Source organism: Diabrotica virgifera, chromosome 6 (genome assembly GCF_917563875.1).
Source record: "Diabrotica virgifera virgifera chromosome 6, PGI_DIABVI_V3a".
Lineage (NCBI taxonomy): Eukaryota > Metazoa > Arthropoda > Insecta > Coleoptera > Chrysomelidae > Diabrotica > Diabrotica virgifera.
The window spans coordinates 151,970,932-151,994,943 of NC_065448.1; the positions used below are offsets into that span (position 1 = coordinate 151,970,932).

Below are 24,012 nucleotides of genomic sequence, written 5' to 3' on the forward strand. Positions count from 1 at the left end.
TATTTATAATGAGGCAAGTTGAAGAGAAATCGATGGAATACAACAAACCGGCATATTTATGTTTCGTGGACCTTAAGAAAGCATTTGACAGGGTCAAATTAAAAGACGTTATCTATTTGTTATACTCAAGAGAGGTACCTCTAGGAATAATTAAAACGGTCGAAAACATCTACCAGAACAACACAATAAAAGTAAAAGTGGAAGATGAACTAACTGACCCAATTGAAGCCGGCAATGAAATAAGACAGGGGGATTCCTTGAATCCTTTATTGTTCAACCTGATCATAGACGAAATAATAAAAAAAGTAAGAAGATACCAAATTGGCGAAAAACAACTTAAAATAATCTGCTATGCAGATGATGCAATACTAATCTCTCAAAGTAAAGATGATTTGCAACGTATGCTGCACCAATTTAACATAAGCGCCAGAAAATTTAACATGTTAATTTCCCCAAAAAAGACAAAATGCATGGTTATAACAGCAAATCCAATGAGATGTAAATTGGAGCTGGAAGGCCAGATAATAGAACAAGTAATGGAGTTTAAATATCTAGGCATCACACTATTTAGCTACCGAAGGCTCGAAACAGAAGAAGAAGATCAAGTGAATAGAGCAAACAGAGCCGCAGGTTGCCTGAATGACATAATATGGAGAAATAAAATATCGGAAAAGAAATGAAAAGCAGAATTTACAAAACAGTCATCAGACCATAATGACATACGCGGCAGAAACACCACCCGACTCAGAGAGGACAGAAAGATTGCTCGAAACAGCGGAGATGAAAACCATTCGAAAAATCGATGGTAAGACTCTATGGGACAGAGCTAGAAATACAGATATACGACGAAGATGCAAGGTGGATAACATTAATAACTGGGTAAGGAACAGAAGAATAGAATGGAATGACCACATAAGGCAAATGACAAATAGAGTAGTAAGGACAGCGAGAGACGGTTCCCCAATAGGAAGACGATCAGTAGGAAGACCACGGAAACGATGGAACGACAACTTATTAGAGGCACATCGAAAAAAAAAGTCGTGTCTATACAAAAAAGAAGAACTTTATCTTTAAACGTACTTTGTATAGTGAAATGATTCATCATTCAATCGTCGCTTGTCCACTGCTGGACATAGATCTCCCTCATAATTTTCCATCTGTTTCGATCTTGTCCCTCTTCCATCCAATGGCTATTACAAAATTTCAGATCATTAGTCCAACGTGTTGGAGGTCGACCTCTGCTTTCGTTGCTATCATCTCTTGGTCTCCATTTCAGTATCCGCTTTGTCTATTTGTTATCTGTAGTCCATCTATTATCTGTCTGTAGTGAAATGATTGTGAACAGTAAAATACGTAGAATCAGTATTAAAGACTAATGGAGATTCATGCAGTAAAATTAGAGAGGAATGAATGAAGTGAGAGGACGCGAGTGGTGTGTTGTGTGGTAGAAAGGTTTCAATGAAACCGAAAATAAAATTCTTTAAATCTGCCATTATACCATTTATGATGTACGTAAAAGAATGTTGAGAAGATAAAAAGAGGAACAACGGATACATGTAATGAATAGAAAGATAAAAAAGAATAATATTAATAATGATTATAGTTAGGGAAGTCTAGGTGTGGCGCCAAATTGATGATAAAATGAGTCTTAGTTATATAATGCCTGGTTTCAACAACAAATCGTTAGCTCCAGCTTAGCCCAGCTCAGCTTTTAGATAGGGCCGCTTTAAGCTTCACTTACGTTGCACCATAACTTTCGATTCTTATCTAAGATCAACTTGATCGTGGTAATCCATTGTGGCTAACTAAAAATTGATTTAATACTCAATGGTGCAACGCGTGTGTTTAGTAAGCTGAGCTTAAAGCACGTCTTAAGTTTAAGATCTATTGGTGCAACCAGGCATAAGAGACCCACTATGAGAGTCAGTTTAATAATTTTTGTTAGGTATTTGTCTCTTGTTTATAGGAAATTCTTTTTTGTTTTTTTTTTTGTTTTAATGGCATGGACTTTATGTCAATCAGCCAGTCACATGACTACTATATCAAAAAGATTAAATACTTAAAGACAGTAAGTCCATAAAATATCAATAACGAAGAAAAATTAGTTCAATAGCTGTTGAGAGGAAATTTATGTACTGAAATAAAGAGATGGTACTAAGTTAATTATAGCCTCCTTATTTATTATTAATTATTAATTATATTTCCTAATTTATAGGAAAATCTTAATTTTACTATCTTCTCTTTTGCTTCATTTTTAAGGATTTCTTCAGTATCAACAATATATACATATGAATCCGAAACGTCACCACCACTCAACGCCAAAAACAATTTTAGTAGTCTTTGAACAAATAATTCTCATAAAAAGGTTTGGTACTATGTACCTGTAATATTGTTTACTGGATATATAACTGTTACATACTTATATGTAACAAATAGCGTGCATTTCAAAACGAAAAGACGTGACATGTCTGATAAAGTAAGAAGACGAAGATGGCAAGACATCTAATACGACCACAACACACAAGTAAGTTATGGTGCATACCTACTTTATTATTTTTGCCAGAGATGGTAAGAATAAGGCATAAGAACGAGTTTTTTAGAATTCGGGTGAGCAAGTAGTGAAACTGCTATTTGAGAATAAATATTTTTGTGTATGTGTATGGCATTAAACCACAATTTTGTTGATTACACATATAATAAGAATTTTAAATTTGTTTTGACGTTTCGATTAAACGTCAAACAAGCAAAATAATACATTCATGAAACAAGAAAGGAGCTTCTGAATCTGTTTGAATTTGACTGAAAACCCAATGTTTTCAACATAGACCAGATTTAGCACTAAAACACCGGAATAGTTCGATTTTTTAATACAGCACCTATAGAGACCTGGGCCCAGAGCACGCCAAATAGAATTCTATTATGCTGACGTCACAAAATAGAATTCCATAATGGGAGAATCGACGGTTGCTAGGCAACGTGACGTCACTAAAATAGAATTCGGTTCTGATGGCGTATTCGTCTTCAGCGACTCAAAAGACCCGCTGGTAACAAAATCTTACCCTTAATACAATACACTTATTTTGACAGGTTTAAGCACTTTTGGATGACTTTTATGCAGTTTAAAATGCAACTATGCATTTACACCAATTTTTTCTTGACATATTCAAAAGTTGCAAGTTTGTAGGTGCTGTATATAAAAATCTATTTATTTTGTGCTAAGTGCCCTGGATCTAATAGTTATTAGTTATCTTTGAATAAACAAAAGAGAGACTCCGACAAACAATTATTAATAAATGTTAACACTGTTGGCGAAGAAATGCATCAATTTCTCACACTTGCAATCGACTTAATTGGATATTACGCATAAATTAATTGTCATAGCTTGTAAGTGGTATGTAAGACAGGCATAATAACTAGATTAATTAATTATTTCGAGTGTGTCACAGATGTATCGAATGGTAGGGGAGCAAAGTATGCTAAATGTGCAGTCACTCGAGCGCTTTGGTGACCTATTGGGTTGTGAAAAATAGGTCCAAAAACCAAAAAAAGTTAAGTAAAGTTTTCCATTTTAGTGGGCGCTTGCCATTTTTTAATTTAATTTTCCATTTTCAACAATCGTTTTTTCCGATTATAACGCCATCTATCCATAATTCGAAAAATTGTTTCGAATAAAAGTTACTTATTTTTACGTAAGGAATCCAAATCGGCAATAAAAAAATAAGGGCCACTATTTAAGATTTTAGAGTAACCCCCCACCCCACCTCCGCGGGGGGTCGTGTTTGGTGCCATTTGATAGATTTTTAAAAAATATTGAACAAGTATATTTTACAGTTTTTCGATCTGATGTTCCTTTCGCGAAATATCGCGGGATTCGTATTTAAAATATTAAATTTACCCCCCACCCCTCCCGTGGGAAAGTCGTGTTTGGTATCATTCGATAGATTTTTAAAAAATATTGAGCACATATTTTTTAGTTTTTCGATCTGTCATTCATTTCGCGAAATATTCGCTTTTTTCTTGTGAAACTTTGGGACTCACCCATTTCCTTACGCCCCGCCCAAATCGTCAGATTTTTAAAATATACACTTTTTTGCATGTACTTAATTTACCTTATCTTAATCTGACAATTTCGAGCTTTTTTAAGGATAGATTTTTTATTTCGGGCCCCCCTTAACGAACTCCCCTGTGTTAAGAGCCAATATATGGTAGAGGTACATCTGCAGGGTACCAGGTTTCTCCCCATATGATAATCTGACGCGCTCGGGTAACTGCAAAAATCCCCGCTTGGGCTCCCCTACCAGAATTCCAAAAGAGGACATAATGCGAGTAAAACAAACAATAACAGGTCAAATAACTTTATGATTCATGTTGTTTGTTTATTTTATAATAATTGCACATTGTTTTCAGGATTTATAAACTGTTTGGAATTTGTTTGGAATTATTTCTTTTTCATATAGGTGAGACAATAGTTAAAAATTAAAGATTTTGAAGGGTCAAAAGTGAAAAATATTAATTTGTAGTCGTCATTTACCTAATTCAAGTTCAAAGCTTCTTCTATCAGATATCGGTAAGAATTTTTGCCATGTTTTATTCTAAGATATATTATTTTTTTAAATGTGAATGAGGAAGGTTCCTGATGGGAAGACGGGCATTAACAATTAAAAAACAATGTCTTAAAATGAAATAAGTCCAAAATACTTGTCAGGAATTGATACAATAAGGTTTGAACTTGAATATAGGTATTTCGTAATTTTAAAAATGATACTTTTTACTTATGTTTTTGAGCCTTGAAAATCGTCGTCTTCCGTTCTTTTTCAGTTTTAAATTGTTTATAACTAGAAAGCGATCAACCGAGAAAAATTACAGAAGACCTTTTTTGATTAGAATGATCCAAAAAATTAAAAATAGGTAGTATCAATCTGCCCGGGTCGATTTTTTTAATTTATAAAAAAAAGTAATTTTTTAATTATTAATTGATTATAGTCAGAACAAAATTAGATCAGGCACCCCTTGTTTTTTAAAAGTGTTAACATATCAAATTACATATCCAATAATTTTTATCCATTAAACAGATCGGTGCACATCGACCTTTAGGCTATTGATTATGTACTTTAGAAAAGAACTACAACGTTAACGGGGTTTTATTATTTCATATAGTCAATGCACCTCTAAATATGAAAAAACCGCGGGGTGCTACCATTTAAAGGGGTGCGTTTTTGAGAAAGGGGTGTATTAGTCTCTAGGGACAGGGTGCATTAGGGTGAGTTCTATGCACTTTTGGTACAAACACATCTACAGAAAATTGTTACAGATTAAATTTACTATCGAATGATCACCTTTTAAAGTCAAAAATATTTTTTTACAAAATATATTAAAAAAATGCAAAAAAAAAACCGAAAGAAAGCAATTTTGTTTTTTGTCCCATAACTTTTTTCCACGGGGATATAGGTATACGCATTGCTTCACATAAAAAACTTCCGTCCCTCCTTTTTAACATGACGTTTAGTAAAAGTCTATATGATTTATAGTTTCCGAAATATCATTTTTCAAAGCTCGGCGCTCACTGCATTTTTTCGGCCATTTTCCCCATTATTTCGCCCACATTGTTCTGTAACTTTTTTCTACGCATTTCTAGGTATATGCAATGTCACAGTTAGTAATGAGCCTAACTTCCTTATTCATCACCTTTTATTTCACCAAGTCAAAATATTTTATCTACTCTCGCTCCGCTGTCGCTCGTGCTCTAAACATCCCCGTGTATTCACAAAAAGCATACTTCACGAACTGTTTCATAAATAACTATTTTTTTACAAAAATATATTAAAAAAAAGCAAAAAAAAACACGAATGAAAGCAATTTTGTTTTTTGCCCCATAACTTTTTTCCACGGGTATATAGGTAGAGGCGTTGCTTCATAGAAAAAAAACTTCCATCCTTCCTCTTTAAAATGACGTTTAGTAGAATTCTATGTAATTTATAGTTTTCGAAATATGATTTTTCAAATTTCGCCGCTCACTGCATTTTGGGCTATTTTCCCATTATTTCACAAACATTGTTCTGTAACTTTTTTCTACGCATTTCTAGATATTATCAATGGCCCATTTAGTAGGAAGAGAAATCAATTACCTACCTTTAAAATGGTCTATTGTATAAGGTTGTACGACTATTTTTAAGCAAGATATGGTTTTTCAAAGTTAGGTAAACGGGTAATTCTAGGATTACCCGGGTAAAGCCCGAAGTACTCGCCAGGTTTTGGTAAAATATCAAATAATAAAGCGCGCTTTTTGAAGAAAACTCATTTTAACTTTTTTAAACTGTTTAAAAAAAGCTTTATTTTTGTTTTTTGAAGAAGTTTCTTCTAGCATTAAAAATATATTTTGAGCCTAACTTCCTTTGTTTTAATGCTAGAAACTTACAAAAAAACAAAAATAAAGCTTTTTTAAACACATTAAAAAAGTTGAAACGAGTTTTTCCCAAAAAGTGCTTCATTTTTTGATATTTTACCAGAACCTGGCAAGTACTTCTGACTTTACCCGGGTAATCCTAGAATTACTCGTTGAATACCTAACTTTACCCGTGACATATTCTACATCGTGCAATAAAAAAGAAAGCTTATTTTCTTTACTTTAAAATGTTGCATTGTAAAAAATTCTAGGCCTATTTTTAAACAATTTATTTCGGACACTATAAATCATAGAGACTTCTACTAAACGTCGTAAAAAGAAGGATGAAAGTTTTTTTTCTGTGAAGCAATGCGTATACCTATATCCCCGTGGAAAAAAGTTATGGGGCAAAAAACAAAATTGCTTTCTTCCATGTGTTCTTTTTGCTTCCATTTTGAATATATTTTTGTAAAAAAAATATTTTTTACTTTAAAAGGTGATATTTCGATAGCAAATTTAACCCTGAACAATTTTTCTGTAGATGCGTTTTTACCAAAAGTGCATAGAACTCACCCTAATTCACCCTGTGCCTAGGGACTAACTCACACATTTTTCAAAAACGCAACCCTTTAAATGCTGGCGGTTTTTTCATTTTTAGATATCTATTGACCATATGAAACAATAAAACCCCGTTAACGTTGTAGTTCCTTTTAGCTCTCTTATTTTGAACATAATCAATAGCTAGGCTTACCATACGTCCCGGTTTGACCGGGACTTGAACAACAACGATACCTTAGCCATTGATCAAGGACCATCTAAAGTGGTTGAAACACAAGTCCAGCGCAAGTGCCATTGCAAGCTCATGTACAATAACATCGTTTTTCAAAAATGCCAAACCCGCAGAAAATGAACTTTACATTGCTGCTGAAGAAGCTACTTTTGTGTTCCATACAGCATTGCACCATATAAATTTTAAAAAAATCTGATTGCTCCTCAAAGTTAATATTGAAGTTTCTTGAGCCGTAACTCGGGTCTGCGCCTGCCAAGTACGAAGCGATCATCACGGGAGTGATCGCACCGATGGCAAGAGCTGAACTACACAATGAGCTAAAGCTAAAAGAATGAAATTTTTTGAGCATTTCGACAGATACATCATGATGTTAAATTGGCACCGATAGTTGTTAGGTACTTTGTACAGAGAGGTTTATCTGTAACGTTACTCTATTTTTGATCTGTCGCCGGAGAAATGTCTAATAGCTTGGCAAATCACATAATATCAATAATTAAAAAACACGAAATATAAAACAAGGTGGTTGGTTTCTTTCTGTGGTGATAATTGTAATACAAATTTGGTGAGGCACACATCGTTCACAATACAATCCAATATGTAGTTGACGGTCTTCCTGCCGAAATAGAGGATATGGTAGTAAAAATATACAAATATTTTTGTATATATGTACTTATACTGTAAGCGTTACAAAAGTTTTGTGAGACATCTTACATCGAGTACAAAAAATTAGCGAAACTTGAAAATACAAGATTTCTGTCTTTATTACCAGCTGTGGAAAGGATCCTGTAGCTATACGAAGGCCTGAAATATTATTTCCTTGCTCAACTATCGCCGGGTCGCATTGCGACAGTTCTTTACAACATAAATTGTAGTACTTTACTTTTGGTTTGTGCTCGGACAGTTAAATGTATTCAACAAAACCATTGAGTCTATGGAGAAAACTAACTCACATGTAGTCACTGCGACAGATGTAGGCATGAAGTCGACAAAGTTAAAAACGAATTTTCAAAACAGGATGAAAAAAAAATTCTTGCACAAACAGCTAAACAACTCTTAAATACATTAAAAGATTCCATAAATGTCGAAAGAGTTACGTGCACTATTTTTATGAGCGCGCATTTCGTATTTAGAATTGTGGGAAAAGAGCTTCGACGGAGCCGAAAATTTTGAGTGGATCTGCTTGAAAAATTAGCTTAACTGGAGTGAAATCGAAAAAGCAGCAGAAAATATAAATGAAATGAAAAACCTCAATCAAAAATCTAAATAATGATTGATGAGCTATTTGATGAGGTGTTATTGGCAAAAGGCTTCTACCAAAATTCTAATTAAGCTAGTTACTCCGAGAAATTAGTCCAGCTATTCACCCATTTTCACGAATAGCATACTGAGGTGCGCCAAATTAAAAAAAAATGTGGAGTTTGTGTCTACCCGGTAGTTCAGCGCCAATGGAAATATTTTTTTCACAGATGAAAAAAATGTGGTCTGACGATCGGGAGAGGATGAAATAATGCATTGTGGAAGCCTTGCTTACTCATGCAAACTTAACTTGAACGTATCATGCAATGAATTTTATGACAAAATTAAGCACAACAAAAATATTGTGAAGAAAGTGCACTCTAGTGAAAAATATTAAGCAAATGTGAACGAATAATAAACTGGGCAAATTTTTAGTATTGTTTGTATTAATTATTGTACTTTATCTCCATTCCTTTTTTATAAAAAATAAGTTTACATTTATTAGTATGTTTTCCGATCTTAATAATTTTAATTGCATTTCAAATATGAAAAACACAAATTAAGCGAAAAGCAAAACGAAAATGAGCCTCTTACTCTTCTGCATCCCGGTTTGGCTGCTCGTAATTTTGGTAAGACTATATTTACAAAAAGGATGGAAAGTGACTTCTACGGAACACAAAAACAAATATGGAGATTCATAAGAAACCAACGGAAAGAAATGGCAGAATTGAAGGAATACTATAACATACCAGCAAACGAATGGGAAAGATACTTGACGAAACTGTTTAAAGGAAAGGAAAATAATAATCAAAACAATAACCTACGTGAATTAAAACACGAAATAGAAATCAGTTTTCAGGAAGTAGAGATAGCCATAAATTCACTCAACAACAGAAAGTCACCAGGACCAGACGGAATAACCAACGAGATTCTAAAATACGGAGGAGAAAGTATAACCCTAGAGATGACAAAACTTATACAAAAACTAATATTGCACTGCAAGATACCAGACACGTGGAGAAACAGCATAATGATACCAATGTTCAAGAAAGAAGACAAAGAAGACCCCAACAATTATAGAGGTATAAATCTACTGAACACCGCACTTAAGCTAACCACAAAAGTCCTAACCAACAAAATCAATAAACTAACAACTTTATCAGATGAACAACAAGGATTCAGATCCGGAAGATCCTGCGTAGACGCCGTATTTGTACTGAGACAAATCACAGAAAAGGCCATTGAGTACAATAAAACAGCATATATATGTTTTATAGACCTCACAAAGACTTTCGATCGCATCCAAGTCGAAGACGTCCTACATTTACTATATAGAAGAAGCATATCATTTACTATATAGAAGAAGCATCAATATTATACAAACCATCAAAAACATCTATTTTCATAATCGAATACAGGCAAACATAAATGGAAAACTAACGCAGATTATACCAGTACAAAGCGGAGTCAGACAAGGTGACTCATTAAGCCCACTGCTCTTTAATATAATAATGGCCGAAATAATAGAAGCATTACGTAAAGGTCATGGTTACAGAATGGGGAATAAAGAAATCCAAATATTATGTTATGCAGACGACGCCGCAATTATCGCCGAGACAGAAGACGATCTCCAAAGATTAACACACATTTTCAATACAACAGCCAAAAAATACAAGATACATGATAATATCAGCAGAAAAAACCAAATGTATGACAACATCTAAATACCCACTACGATGTAAAATCGAAATTGATGGGAAAATAATAAAGCAGGAAGCAAGGTTTAGATATCTGGGAATAGATATAACCAGTTACGGAGATGTTGAAGAAGAAGTACGACAACAAAGCTTAAAAGCAAGTAGAGCGGCGGGATCTCTTAATGACACAATCTGGAAGAACAAACACCTAAGACAAGACACAAAAGCAAGAATCTATAAAGCAGCAATTAGGCCTAGATTGACATACACGGCGGAGACAAGACCTGACACATTTAAAACGAGACGACTACTAGAAACAACAGAGATGAAAATACTCCGACGAATATCAGGAAAAAGTCTGTTGGATAGGGAGAGAAGCGAAAACATAAGAAGATCATGCAATGTAGAAGACATACATGGATGGGTGACAAAACGGAAACAGGAGTGGAACGAACACATTAGTAGAATGGCAGAGGATAGGATAGTACGAATAGCACGAGATAAATCACCTGCGAAAATGGTTTCACTTAACCACTACCGGACTTTTCACGGCAGCAGTCAACAAAGTCAGAATAGCCATGTTAGTGTCCAACATCCGTAACGGATAGGCACCATAAGAAGAAATCAGCAAATGGACAAAGAAGTATTGGGAGACCAAGAAAAAGATGGTGCGATAACTTGGGAGGCTAATATTGAAGAAGAAACAAGCTGTAAAGCCTACATAAAAGAAGGAAGAAGAAGACTATCAATAGCCTACTTGCTACTATCTGACTATACCCTTTTTAGAACCTTCAAAAATCTGTATAAGATTTTTTCAGCTGTTTTTCCTTTACTAGCCTATATGCACCTAAATGAATACTAAGAAGGTAGAAGAAAAATATACATACGTCTTTTATGCGAATATTTCCAATAAAATAGTTTTTGTTGGGTATTGTTATTTCTTAATATTGCCTACTCGCTTCAGAGTGTGTCGAAACTTGTAAAAACATTTTTAAAAAGACTTACGGATCGTTAAATCCGAATATACAGGGTGTTTGGTGAAGAATGGGCCATAGCTTAAACCTTAGATTCCTGAGCTTAAAATAGGTCGATTTAAGCCAACTTACCTTAGTACGAAAGTTGATAATAACCGAAATACAGGGTGTCAAAAATAAGCTTTTATTTTATTTATTCTTGAATATTTCCTAACAGGCATGTGATAAGAACACGAAATTTGGTAAGCGAGTGTTTTTTGGGATAAGAAATCTAAATTCGCTACCAAAAATGATGTACTACCCAGAGGGCGCCACATACGTCTATCAGCCCTCATTTAATACGTTCAGTTTTTTTATCCCCCACTCTACATACTTTTTGAATAAAAACTTTTATTCTCTTAATATTTTTACTTAAAAAAGTATACTACATTCATCTCGTTAAACACAACTGTCTCCGAGATAAACGCATTTTAAATCTGCGATACAACATAATTTTTTGCATAATATCATTGTAGTTAGACCGGAAAAATAAACTTGAAACCATAGTAATTATGCCAGTTCTCATATTTATGTCATTGCATCGCAAATTCCATTTGAAAAAATTTGCGATACATTTTTGGAAATTTTTATGGTTATAAGTTATTTTTCGGGTGAAACTACAATGATATTATGCAAAAAATTATGTTCCCTCGCAGATTTAAAATGCGTTTATCTCGAAAGCGGTTAAGTTTAGCGAGATGAATGTAGTATACCTTTTTTAAGTAAGAATATTAAGAGAATAAAAGTTTTGATTCAAAAAGTATGTAGTGGGTAGGTAATAAAAAAAAAATTGAACATATTAAATGAGCGCTGAAAGGCGTATGTGGCACCCTCTGGGTAATACATCATTTTTGGTGGCGAATTTAGATTTCTCGTCCCAAAAAACCCCGTTTACCAAATTTCGTGTTATTACAGTCGAACCCGCTTATTGGAATACCCTTGGTGCCAAGTAAAAGTATTCGTATCGCTGGTAACTATCATTAATGTGATTCCTAATACATTTCCAGTGAAAATAGCAACTCTTTGATAAGTGTTGGCGATACAATTATTTTTTATATGCGTATCCGCGAAGATTATAACTCCCAAAATATTTATAACGAAAAGATTTAGTTCATAATAGATGCCGACGAAAACAATTATTTCCCTTTCTGTTTCTGTTTCTGCCGACGAAAACAGTTATTTCTGATAACTTTTTAGTATTATAATTTTCGTCGACCCACAATTAGAAATGATGTTTTTTGCTGATACTTCGCAAAAAATAAATTTTTTCGCTAACACTTTATTAGGGATTATAATTTTCACAATCATATAATCGAAAATAATATTCTTCGCGGCGTTCATTGCAAGTTCTACTCTTCGCTGCATTTTTTGGAGTTATACTTTTCGTAGGCGGCGGCGGTATAACCGGCTTTTTCTAATAACAGATCATTGGTTGTTAATAGAAACGTTTCGGGACCTCATATTTCTATTTCTTAAACCGGGATATTCCTATAACAGGTATTCTAATAAGCGGGTTCGGCTACATAACATGCCTGTTAGGAAATATTCAAGAATAAATATAATAAAAGTTTAACTTTTACACCCACTATTTCGATTATTATCAACTTTCGTACTAAGGTAAGTTAGCTTAAATCGACCTATTTTAACCTCAGGAATCCAAGGTTAAGCCATGGCCCATTATTTACCAAACACCCTGTATAGTACTGAAAATATCTTCGTCAATTACGTAATATAAAGAGAAGAATGGTTTTACAACCAAAGTGTATGCTATTACTTTGAATGGCAATATAAATCCTATTACAAAATTATTTACGGATCTTGTAATAGTAGATATTAAGTCACCAACATAGGTTTAGTATCTCAGTAAAAACAATTATGTATTGTTACTTGCAAATAGGGAATAGTTTTTAAAACAGTAAGTTTTTGGTTAAAAAGTATATGAAAGTATGTATATTCAAAACAATTTTTGAGAAAAACACCAGAACATGAAAAAAATATTAATATTTTAGAATATTTTTTTATTCTTATTATTTTAAACGAATAGATACTTACAATAATTTAAAAGACGAATACACAAGTAAAAACTTCAATTTGTATATTGGTATAAATATTTTTATTAAAACTTTTTAAAAAAGTGTCGTCCAAATGAATTAATGCATAACGTTTTCGATCTGATTCAGATCATCCTCAGTGCCTAGAACGAAATATTTCCACGTTAGATTGAAAGCAAAAAGTTAAAGTTGTTACTGTTAATTAAAAACGCATGTGGTAAATACTTATATTCCTTTATGTACATGAAACTAGCACATTAACGATAGTGGTGACGTCAAAATATATGGTTTACATATTACATTTATAGTTAATAATGTGACTCTTGGTGAATGAAAATGGATTAAATTTTGGAACACGTGGTCTGTGTCTTCTGAACTGGCAAGGACCACGTGTTTCAGTCGAGCAAGGAACCATGTTGCTCTTTGAGTATTAAAATTTAATCCATTTTGATCGACCAAGAGTCACATTATTAACTACAAATGTAATATGTAAACCATATATTTTGATGTCACCACTTTTGATAGTGTGCTAGTTTCATGTACTTAAAGGAATGCAAGTATATGCCATTTGCCTCATGCTTTTTTAATTAACAGTCACAATTTTAACTTTTGAAATAATAAATAGTCATTTCGTTGTGAACCGAAACAAGAGCCGTCTTATTTTAGTTAGTTCAGAGAGCGCCAGAAGCACTCTAACTAGTTTAAACTCTTGTTAGAGTTTGGATCCGAGGGAGATGCAACCTGAGACGCTCTCTGAAGAGGGAGACGCTCTCTGAACTAACTAAAAGAAGTACTCTCTTGTTTCGGTTCACAACGAAATGATTATTTATTATTTTTATTAGTTCTACTCCTATTCTGAGTATTGGTAACTAATCTTTGTTGGAATTTAACCGCACTGGACAGGCGGGCAGTGAGATGCAACCTAATAGGTCTCCCTCGACATTCTTTGCTCCGGCGATTCGTTGGCTTGCAAATTTTAGAGGCCACGAATGGTGTAACCAGAAGATAAGGTTTTGATAAGGTTTTATTTTAATATTGTTGATATTAAAAGTAAAAACGAACGTTCGTTCGTTTAGCTTTTTGCTTTCAATCTAACGTGGAAATACTTCGTTCTAGGCACTGAAGATAATCTGAATCAAATCGAAAACGTTATGCATTAATCTATTTGGACAACACATTTTTAAAAAGTTTTAATAAAATTTTTTATACAAATATACAAATTGAACTTTTTACTTCTGTATTAGTTTTTTAACTATGGTATATAGCCAGCTACTGGGATTTTCCCATTAATTTTGTATTTATAATTTACTCTTACAGAAGAACAACAAGGTTTTATTTCGGGTAGGTCATGCACTGACGCTATATTTATAATGAGGCAAGTTCAAGAGAAATTGTGGGAATACAACAAACCAGCATATTTATGTTTCGTGGACCTTAAAAAAGCATTTGACGATCTAAACATCTACCAGAAAAACACAATAAAAGTAAAAGTGAAAGATAAACTAACTGACCAAATTGAAGCAGGCAATGGGATAAGACAGGGGGATTCCTTGAGTCCTTTATTGTTCAACCTTATCATGGACGAAATAATATGATAAGTAAAAACTAAAAAAGGATACCAATTGGGAGAAAAACAACTTAAAATAATCTGCTATGCAGACGATGCATTACTAATCTCTAAAAGTGAAGATGATTTGCAACGTAATCTGCACCAATTTAACATAATTGTCAGAAAATTTGACATGTTAATTTTCCCAAAAAAAGACAAAATGCATGGTTATAACAGCAAATCCAATAAGATGTAAATTGGAGCTGGAAGGTCAGATAATCGAACAAGTGATGAAGTTTAAATATCTAGGCATCACACATTCTAGCTACGGAAAGCTCGAAACCTTAGTGGGAGATCAAGTTAATAGAGCAAACAGAGCCGCAGGTTGCCTGAATGACACAATATGGAGAAATAAAAATATCGCAAAAGAAATGAAAGGCAGGATTTACAAAACAGTCATCAGACCAATAATGACATACGCGGCAGAAACACGATTCGACACAGAGAGAACAAAAATATTGTACGAAACAGCGGAGATTAAAACCCTTCGAAAAATCGATGGAAAGATTCTATGGGACAGAGCTAGAAGTACAGATATACGACGGAGATGCAAGGTGGATAACATTAATAACTGGGTAAGAAACAGAAGAATAGAACGGAATGATCACATAAGCCGAATGACAAAAAATAGAGTAGTAAGGACAGCGAGAGACGGTCCCCAATAGGAAGACGATCAGTGGGAAGAGCACGAAAACGATGGAACGACAACTTATTAGAGGCACATTGAGAAAACAGAGTCATGTCTATTCAAAAAGAAGAAAAAGAAGAAGAAGAAGAATTTACTCTTAAACAGGTACATTGAGTGATTAGCAGATTTAGGCAAATATACATAGGTATTCAAATTCAAATGTGCAAGGCTTTTGCCAATAACATACTCGTACTATGAATTTTAAAGTATTAAATAGGTAAAACCAAAAATGTTTTTCAAAATTTTCTATTAAATATTTTTGTGTTTCTATGAACATATGGATACTTATGGATACTAATAAATAGAAAAACTTCTTTCGACCCCCAACTAATATGATAGGGGCTTATTTTGGTTGACTAAGAGGCCTTGGCCTGCATTAGATTTTTCCGAAAATTTTCCCAAGGAAATATTTGTCAATTGAAATTTTCATAAAATTTGTGCTCCAATTATTTCCTTATCGTTTTCACTAACGCAACGCTTTCTGAAAGCAGACTTAGCGATTTTGTAATTTATTGAGTGTTTCAGGTACAGAAACATACTTTGCTTTTATTTTGTCACTATAATCGGAGAATAGAGTAAGCGAATGGGATTAGAGACTAATATCAAAAAGGCCAAATTCATGATCATCTCCAGAATACCAAGTCTATTGAAAGAGTGAGCAAATTTAAATACCAGGGAATGCGGCTTTTTGAAGAATGGACATCGGACAGGGAAGTAAAAGGTCGCATTGAGCAAGCTTGACAAGCTTTCGTAAAATTCAGGAAGGTATTGACCTGTTCAGAGTTCGATCTTCAACTGAGATTAAGGTTTACTAAGTGCTACGTATAGTCGGTGCTTCTATATGGAGTAGAGGGCTGGACACTCAAAACGAGGGATATAATCAAATTGGAAGCCTTCGAAATGTGGCTTTATCTCCGTATCCTAAAGATACCATGGACGGAGAAAGTCACAAATGTAGATGTCCTTAAAAGAATCAACCAGGATCGCCAACTTTTCGAAACCATCAAGAAAAGGAATAGAATAGAATAGAATAGAAATATGCTTTATTGTCATGAAAAATTTAACAATTTTATAGACAAAGCTTACAAGAATCATAAATAAGAACAATAACAAATAACAAATACAATTTACTAAAATGATATAAATCGTCTACATAAATAAAAATAATGAAGATAAACAAAAAAAACAGTAACAATCTATTGCAAAATTTAAAAAATTTAAAAAAAGACAGGAAGACGGCGTATCTGGGTCACATCATACGAAACGAAAAATACCAGTTCCTTCAACTTATAATCGAGGGTAAAATTGAAGGCAAGAGAGGAATGGGACGCAAGAAAATGTCCTGGCTCCGAAACATAAGGCAATGGAGAGGGATTAACGACATACAATCTCTGATACGCATTGCAAGAAACAGAGAGTTAATGGAAAATGTGATCGCTAACATCCATTAGTGGATTTGTATCTGAAGAAGAGGAAGAAGAAGACAGGAGCCAAAATTTCTTCTTCTAACGAAAATTCATTCTTAGAATAAAATAATTGTTAACATCTGTGTTAAAAAATGATTTTATTCCTTATCGTTTATAAATAAGAAGTTTTCAAGAATAGAGCGAATGGAACGGAACAATTTAAAACGGGATCCTATATATTCACACGAAATAATACGAGAAAAATAACAATAATATACATAAAAGGATTATCGGAAAATCTTAAAACGGTACGAAATATATTCAACCTTTAAACAGCATTCAAAAAAACAAACACGTTGAAATCTATTTTATCGAAAAATAAACCTAACAATGCAAAAAAAAAACAACAAAAAAGTGTATTTTATTTAGACATTTTTATTTAGACAACATTTTATTTAGATGAAACATCAAAACCATTAAATAATGTTGTGGGCATCAATATTATATCAAAAATAAGAAGTTGATAAATAATCTGAAATATATAAAGACGCATGAGAAAATGAACATAGATTTCAAGGGAAAGACTCAAGATAGTCCTGAAATGAACAGATGATAAAAAGGGAAAAATCAAAGAAGCAGCTCTAATTATGTTAAATGAAATGGTCTTCAAGATTTTCAATTAGATACTTAAATCAAACTTCAGAGTATAGATACCGTTGTGAAAGTGCACGATAGAAAAGTGATATTGAGAAAAAACTTAAAGATAATAATTTGAAATAACTACAAAATAACTGCCTTTAGTCCGTTCTTTAACGGTAAAATATTGCAAAACCTCTAGGTTTTAAAGAACCGCTTGGATTGACATGAAATTTGGCATACACATAGCTAACAAGCCAAAGAAAAAAAGTGATATTGTGCCGATATGTGCTTTTGCTCTGGGGGTGGTTTTCACCCCCTCTTGGAGTGAAAAAATATTCGTCCAAAGAAAGTCAGGAAATGGATAAACTGGCTAATTTTAAGTAACTTTTGTTCTATAGACTTTTTTCACTAAGTCAATACTTTTCGAGTTATTTGGCAGTGAATATGTTCATTTTTTCAACAAAATAACCACGCTTTTAGACGGTTTTTCGCAAATAACTCAAATAGTAACTATTTTGTCGAAAAAACATTCTTAACAAAAATGTAGCCTGTAAAAAATTTAAAAAAAATGGTGTATACGTCACGTCTCTACACCTAGTAGAAGCAGAGATATAGCTAATGAAAAATAGGTTCATATTCGTCAAATTCCAAATGGAATACTTTAACGTGAAATAACAAAAATGAAGCACATTTCGGGGAAAATTCATTACAACTTATTTAAAGTGTTATAAAAAAGCTTCATTTTTGTTTTATAAAAAAAATTTCTAGCATCAAAATAAAACAAGTTACGCTCAAAATAAAGTTAGTCCCTTTTGGTTTTGGTAAAAAAATCGAGAAAATCACCCCCTAATTAGTATCTTAAATGAACTTAATCGTTACGACTTCACAAGTTTCTTGACTCCTGTATATATTGTTTATATGATCTGTAAGTTTCATCGGTTCAAAGTCCTTATTATTGAAAGGGCTGTAGTTAAAAGGGGTTGAACGAGTCACTGATCACGAATGTATGCAAATTTAGAAACACCAAATCTTAATCAATTTTTGTCTAACAAAAAAAAATACATGATATTCAGAAAAGCAAATCTGACTTTTTTGTTTTTCGAGATTTTCGGTATCTCTAACAATTTTTAAGTTATTTTGAAAAAAAAGCATATTTTTCAAAATTTTAATTTTTAAAAATTTTACTTTGAAACCAAATTTTTTCAAAAATATACACTTTGAATCGATGAAACTTACAGATCATATAAACACTTTGTGGAGCGGTAACGATTAATTTCATTTAAGTTGCTAATTAGAGGTTGGTCTTCCCGATTTTTTTTTGCAAAAACAAAAGGAACCAACTTTATTTTGAGCGTAACTTGCTTAAATTTAATGCTAGAAACTTTTTGTAAAAACAGAAATAAAAAACTTTTTTTAAACACTTTAAAAAAGTTATAATGGGTTTTCCCCAAAAAGTGCTTAATTTTTTGGATATATCACGTCGAAATATTCTATTTGAAATTTGGTGAATATGAATCTATTTTTCATTGGCTATAACTCTGGTTCTACGAGATCCAGAGACCTAACGCGTACACCATTTTTTTTACTTTTTTATAAGCTATATTTTTGCTAAGAACATTTTTTTCGACAAAATACTTACTTTTTGAGTTATTTGCGAAAAATCGTCTAAAAATGTGGTTATTTTGTTGAAAAATGAACAAATTCACTCGCAAATAACTCGAAAAGTGTTGACTTGGCGAAAAAGCTCTATAGAACAAAAGTTATTTAAAATTAGTCAGTTTACCCATTTCCGGACTTATTTTGGACATATTTTTTTTCACCCCCAAGAGGGGGTGAAAGTCACACCCAGGGCAAAAGCACACATCGGCACAATATCACTTTTTTTCTTTGACATGTAAGCTATAAGCATGCCAAATTTCATGTCAATCCAAGCGGTTCTTTAAAATTTAGAGCAAAAACCGTGAAAGCATGGACAATTTTGAATTTATAAAAAATATATCAAATATGTTGTAAAAAAGAGTAAGCGGGGCAGTTATAGTCCAGAGAAATAAGATTTTTCTCGTGACACATCCCCCTCCAGGCCGAAACCAAATTTTTTGAGTAGTATGGACATCTACATTATTAACCTATATGTTTCCTGCAGCCGATTTTGATGATATACATAGTTATAAACAAATGAAGATCAAAAAACGCTAAATTTTCGCTTTTTTCGTCTATTACCAAAAAGTTAAGCAATTTAAACAAATTTTAGTGTAAGAAACTCATAAATCGTATAAAAAACTTCAATATGGCGTTCGCTGAATATGTCCATCCTTATTGGTTGCTTAGAAAATTGCAAAATAAATCATAAATTTTGAGTTTTTAAAAATATTCATAACTTACGTAAAAATTAACTTAGAACCTTCTTATTACACGGAATGCTGACACTTCTTGTACTTAAATTATATTTTAAATTTCAAAGCAATTGGTCAAATAGTTTAAAAGTTATTTAATTTGTTTATCCCAAATTCATTTTTTTTGCAACACTACAAGTCAGAAAATTATGAGGCTACAATCATACTTCGGACAGTTTATGAAAGAAGAACATTTATACTATTACCATTATTAAAAATAAATGACAAAAAATAATTTTAAACAGTGTAAAATTATTTTGAAAAAACATGTCGATTTTTTGCTTACTTATAAACAATTAGAATAACTTTTTAACTGTTACCTGTAGAAAAATTATTTTTTCATATTTAGAAAGACTGAATTTTTATACACATTTAGAAAGAAAAACAACTGTCCTAGGACAATTAGGGACAAAGTTAGCCCCCCCATTTATTTAATTCACATGTTTTTGCAAAATAATTTTGCAATATTTATAATTATTTTTTGTATTTTTTTTTAATTAAATTAATACTGTAAATTTCCTTCTTCCATAAACTATCCAAAGTATTACTGTAGCTTCATCATTTTCTGACTTACAGTGTTGCAAAAAAAATAAATTTGGGAAAAACAAATTAAATTACTTTTAAAATATTTGACCAATTTCTTCGAAATTTAGGATATAAATTAAGCACCATAAGTCTCAGCGTTCCGTGTAATAAGAAGGTTCTAAGTTAATTTTTACATAAGTTATAAATATTTATAAAAACTCAAAATTTATGATTTATTTTGCAATTTTCTAAGCAACCAATAAGGATAGACATATTAAGCAAACGCCATATTGAAGTTTTTTATACCGTTTATGAGTTTCTTACTCTCAAATTTGTTTAAAATGACTATTTTCTTAGTAATAAACGAAAAAAGCGAAAATTTACCGTTTTTTGATCTTCATTTATTTATAACTATGTATATCATCAAAATCGGCTGCAGGAAATATATAGGTTATTATTATAGATGTCCATATTACTCAAAAAATTTCGTTTCGGCCTGGAGGGGGTTGTGTCACCAACGGGCTATTTTTTTTCCTTATTTCTCTGAACTATTATAGCAATTCCATATTTACTCTAATACTCTAATGTATGTATTCAATGAAACTTAGTGACCAAATATTAACAAGAACATAACAATGAAACTTTGTTTTCTTGAATTATTACCAAGTTGCATTTTTAAAAATCATCCCAATTAGATGTAGATATGCAAGAACGTCTAATAAGAAATATACTTTTAAACGAATGATTGAACAGTGTCCAGATTTTAAGGTATAATAATTACTTATATTAATGACGGCTTAAAATCGCCTGGGAGTGAATTCAAACATTACCTTTTACGTAGTCAGGTAATATTCATATTTTGGGAGTGAACTCAACTCGTCCCGAAAATACCACTACTATTAGTAAATCAATAGCATATCGAGTATTTATACATCATTTATGTTTTAAAATATCATACATATAAAATCAGAATTCAAAGTAGCGTAAACTAAATTTAAGACCAGATCATACCGTATCTGGATAGAATCATAAGGTTTTTCCTCATGTTTTACTATGGGATCGCTAACAGGAGAATTTTATTGTCACCAGGTGGTCGTCTTTTTCAGACAAAGCAAATCAAATGATTTATGTGACGGACGTTTATAAATTCTCAAAAAGTTAATCTCATATAATCCAATGAACTATCCTCCAATAAGGTCGTCCCAGGAACGCAACTCAAAAATATTGACAATATCATTTAAAAAAATTTTAGTTTTTAAAAATTTTACTTTAAATTCTATAATATATAATATGTTAAAATTGTCAATATGAATGAGTCAGCAAAAATTAAATTATTAGAAGAATTTTTTACCAAGTACCAAAAAATAAAATTTGTTCAATTTATTAATGTTTTGTATTTTGATAACAATTTCCGAAGAGGAAAATTGAAACGTCAAATAAACTTAATTTAAAAGTAAAATTGTGGCTTCTTCTCAATAAATAGAATAGTATACATAAAAGAAAATATATATAAAAATTTCTGAGTAAAACAATTTCCACAAGAAAATGTTCAAAAACAAATTTAACAAAAACTAATGTATCCCATCTTTTGAACTCCCAGATCCCAAAAGCTCTTACTATAACTTACACATAAATATAAGCTGCACAAAAAAAAACAAAAAATTTTTGTAGTAAACAAAATGAAATAGCAAATAAACTTACCTTTACTTAGCGTGTCCGCCGTCTTCCTTATCACTATCGCCTCACCGTCTACCACGTTTCACTATCAAACGCAATATGATGCAGAGCTTACTGAGATTGAGCCAAAGTACCACCACCTCTAGCCTTCGCCACCAGCCTGAGTCAAATCTTAATCTTCTTGTTTATTGAAAAGCGATTATCAAGGCCGCATTCGTGCTCACATTAATAATTCGGAGTGGGATTGGAAATATATTATGGCTTTATCAGTGTGATGACGTAACAAATTCTGCATGTGTGTGATATTTAAGAGGAATGCATATTTATTTGCAAATAAGAATGTTTTATAAAAATCCAAACCCGTGCACGGGTTATTATAGAAGAGTAATTAGTCTAACAATAAATTCCTTTCTATTATTGGATAGTTAACAAATCATTTATGTTACCAGAGAACGGCAGTTCTCGCCAGTGCCGCACACCCACACCCCCCTTCACGCGACACTATATACACGAAATTTTCGATTTTCTAAATCTGACGGAATTGAAAATTGTGCTAACTTCCATCTTAAAGTTCAGGAAAAGACTCATCCATTCATATGTCAACCATCCATTTTGGTCCTAGGGTGTGGATTTTACGGCCCTTTTTTCGTTCTCGTCCCCAAAACTCCCAAAAACTTCGAAAATATAAGTCCCACCTTTGCGGCTTCTAATAGTACTGATCATTACCTTTCCAACGCATGTCTAATTTTGAATATCGGTTATACCGTTCAAAAGTTACCGAGCTCAGAAATATGACTTAATTCCTATCTAAAAAAGGGAAAATGTTTGTGAATATACATGTATGTGACTGGAAAAGTTAAACCGATCTGAATTTTTTTTCTGTGTTCGAAGAGGGGGTCAGGGCCGATTGAGAACCGGTGTAGTTTGTGACTTTTGACCACCCATAAGCCAGCTATAGGACTTGGTAGGTACAAAATGGCATATTTTTTGGGGGTATAATATAAAATATCTTCGGTTCAAGAAGAGACAGGAGAACCGCAAATACACCAAATCAATAGTGTTGAGTTAAGCTTTTAAATGGTATTTAAGCCGTCAAGATCAGATATACACACGGCTCAGTATCGCCGAAAAACTGAAAAACTAAACTTTGAAAATTTTGGTTTTTCGACAATTACTCAAAATTTCAACATACGAATAGCGCTAATAACTGAGCGTTTTAGTCTAAGAGCTGGGGGCGGATTTTGTGCGTGATAAGTAATATGGAAAAACTATACGGGGATATATTGAATTAGTTGTGTACATGACTTTCACCAACGGCCGGAAACCAGAGTTGGGGCCGAGGGTAGTTATAAGGGGTCAAAGTCGCGGAATTTATTATTTTTTTAGGACGCTCATGATCGAGATAGTGCACCAAAATTTGGGAATAAGTAGGTCATGACGTACCTAAGTAAAATCTCTAGGGGCTCAACGCTGCGTGGCCGACAAAGTGGTGGGGGTAGGGGTGAATATAAAAAATATAAGGGGTTTTTTGCGTCGTTCATGATTGAGTGCACCAAAATTTGGATATAAGTAGACCATGACATACATAATTAAAATCCCCAGAGCCGGAAACCAGAGTGGCGAAGGAAGGTAGATATAAGGGGTCAAAATTCCGTTTTTTATTATTTTTTTGTGACTCTCATGATAGAGACAGCGCGCCAAAATTTGGGAATAAGTAGGTCATGACGTAACTAAGTAAAATCTCCAGGAGTGGAACGCTGCGTGGCCGACAAAGGGGTGGGGCAGGGGTGAATATAAAAAAATTTAAGGGGTTTTTTGCGACGTTCGTGATTGAGATAGTGCACCAAAATTTGGGAATAAGTAGACCATGACATGACTAAGTAATATCCTCAGAGGCGGAAACCAG

The 24,012-nt window shown here is 32.9% G+C and overlaps 1 protein-coding gene across 1 annotated transcript in view; it reads right to left on the reverse strand.

Moving 5' to 3' along the window:
• The window catches only part of LOC126886964 (tubulointerstitial nephritis antigen-like), a 157,015-nt gene extending 134,687 nt beyond the window's left edge, over positions 1 to 22,328 (reverse strand). Inside the window, exon 1 of the mRNA XM_050654167.1 lies at positions 22,131 to 22,328. The gene's annotated coding sequence lies outside the window, so the exon portion shown is untranslated. The remainder of the gene's footprint in view (positions 1 to 22,130) is intronic.
• Between the last annotated feature and the right edge of the window lie 1,684 nt (positions 22,329 to 24,012).